Source organism: Tachyglossus aculeatus, chromosome 14, assembly GCF_015852505.1.
Source record: "Tachyglossus aculeatus isolate mTacAcu1 chromosome 14, mTacAcu1.pri, whole genome shotgun sequence".
In the NCBI taxonomy this organism is placed as follows: domain Eukaryota; kingdom Metazoa; phylum Chordata; class Mammalia; order Monotremata; family Tachyglossidae; genus Tachyglossus; species Tachyglossus aculeatus.
Window position 1 is genome coordinate 25,290,364 of NC_052079.1, and position 2,668 is coordinate 25,293,031.

A 2,668-nucleotide genomic window follows, 5' to 3' on the forward strand; every position below is an offset into this window, starting at 1 on the left:
GATAGAAACAGCTATGGACACAATTATTCAACAGTATATATTGAGCACATACCACACGCAGAGCAGGAAACAATGCACTTGGGAGAGCACAACAGAGTTAAGTATACCTGATCCTTGCCCTCTTGACTTATGCCGTCGAGTCGTCTCCACCCCATAGTGACACCATGGACACATCTCTCCCAGAACACCCCACCTCCATCTGCAATTGTTCTGGTAGTGTATCCATAGAGTTGTCTTGGTAAAAATATGGACGTGGTTTACCATTGCCTCCTTCTGGGTGGTAAGCTTGAGTCTCCACCCTCGACTCTCTCCCATGCCGTGGCTGTTCAGCACAGGGGAGTTTTGACTTGTAGCAGATTGCCTTCCTCTCACTAGCCACTGCCCAAGCTAGGAATGGAATGGATATGCCTCTGCTTGACTCTCCCTCCCATAGTCAAGATTGGTAGAGTACTGAAAACTCTCCAGGTGCGATCCTGAGAGGGGGCCTTGCCCTCTAGAAGCTTGCGATCTGGCAGAACTAGCCCAGAATAGGATAATACTAACAAATGTGGGATTTGTTAAGTGATTACTATATGCCAAGTACTCTACTTCACTCTGGGGTAGATACAAGATAATCAGGTCCCATATGGGGCTCACAGTCTAAGTGGGAGAGAGAACAGGTTTTGAATTGCAATTTCACAGATCAGAGAACTGAGGCAAAGACCAGTGATGTGACTTGCCCAAGGTCACCCAGCAGACAAGGGATGGACACAGGGTCAGGGAACCGCACTGGGGCTCCTGGACTTCAAACCCCTTAGCCGACAGTCCAAGATGTCCCACCAACAGTGGTCTCTGGAGGATGTCAGGATGCCTTGTCAGACTGTAAACTTATTGTGGGCTGGGAATGTGTCTGTTTGTTGTATTGTACTCACACAAGCAGCATGAGACGTTACACGTGAGAAGCAGCGTGGCTCAATGGAAAGAGCACGGGCTTGGTAGTCAGAGGTCACGGGTTCAAATCCCAGCTCTGCCAATTGTCAACTGTGTGACTTTGGGCAAGTCACTTCACTTCTCTGTGCCTCAGTTACCTCATCTGGAAAATGGGGATTAAGACTGTAAGCCCCACATGGGACAACCTGATCACCTTGTATCCTCCCTAGTGCTTTGCACATAGTAAGCGCTTAACAAAAGCCATTATTATTATTATTATCATTACAAGCATTTAGTACAACTCTCTGAGCACAGTAAGCGCTCGATAAATACAATTGGCTGATGGACTGACGAGGAGGAGTCGAGTGGGGAGGCTTCACCCTCCCCGCAGGGCTCTGGGGGCAGGGGCTAGTAGGGCTGGCTAGGTAATGGTGCCCATCCTGCCCAAACAGCTTCATGCCCTCGATGCCAATCCAATTAGAGCTACGTTCAGCACCTATGCTCTGCTTACTATGCTTCATCACATGCACAGAAAAAAAAGTGAAGACAATCCAAAGCCCTCTTTCACTCTCTTTTATCTCAACCCTGCTCACCTACGACATGATTCTTACAATTTCATCAACCAGCAGCCTACAGAATTATTATCAGAAATGATTCAGGATTAATTCAGGAGAGTACCATTATACACAGACTGAAAATGACTAGATGTTAGCAACGTGATAAGTGAAAGAAGAAATGCAGAATGAATTAAATTTTGAATAAATATATTTAACTCATTCTAATTATGACGACTCCAGCTGAATGGAACAGCAGTTAGAAGTCTAAAGAAGACCTCATGTTGTAACTCTCATTAGCCAGCCGCATAGTTCTAAATAACCATGCAGAAGGTCAGCAAGAAAACCAGCTCTTTTGTTCCTGCTGGAATGAAAGGATGTCAAATTCCTGCTGCATCCCAGAGACATCACCAAAGTAGTACCTCCCGCCCATGTCTGCCTCTGGCCTGGAACGCCCTCCCTCCACATAGCGGACAGGCAATTACTCTCCCCCGCTTCAAAGCTTTATTGAAGGCACATCTCCTCCAAGAGGCCTTCCCTGACTAAACCTTCCTTTCCTCTTCTCCCACTCCCTTCTGCATCACCCTGGCTTACTCCCTTTGTTCATTCATCAATCATATTTATTGAGCATTTACTGTGTGCAGAGCATTGTACTAAGCACTTGGAAAGTACAATTTGGCAAAAGATAGAGACAATCCGTACCCAACAATGGGCTCACAGTCTAGAAGGGGGAGACAGACAACAAAACAATTCATCCCCCCTCCCAGCCCCACAGGATTTATGTACATATCTGTAATTTATTTATTTCTATTAATATCTACCTCCCTCTCTACACTGTAAGCTCAATGTGGGCAGCAAATGTGTCTGTTTATTGTTATATTGCACTCTCCCAAGTGCTTAGTATAGTGCTCTGCACACAGTAAGTTCTCAATAAATATGATTGAATGAGTGAATGAGTGTATGCATGAAGTAAGTGCTTAATAAATACAATTACTACTACAACTACTTCTCAGAGGTGGTAGCAGGAGCGGTGTGGGGGGGTCAAACTTCTCCCTTTTTCTACCCTTCACTACTTTTCTCTTTTCCCACTCTCCCTTTTCCTTTGCCTCATTCTATGCATCCCTTCCCTTTCACTCTGTATCTCAATTGACCTGTCCCAATGTAGCACACTCCTCAAATTTTAGTCATCTTGCCTTATCAGCTTT

General features: G+C 45.4%; 1 non-coding gene across 1 annotated transcript; it reads right to left on the reverse strand.

Annotated features, from left to right (window-relative positions):
* Window positions 1-345: 345 nt before the first annotated feature.
* Window positions 346-483, reverse strand: LOC119937433. Its single transcript, XR_005454103.1, has one exon. It is a non-coding gene; the product is annotated as a small nucleolar RNA SNORA7 (small nucleolar RNA).
* Window positions 484-2,668: the final 2,185 nt, after the last annotated feature.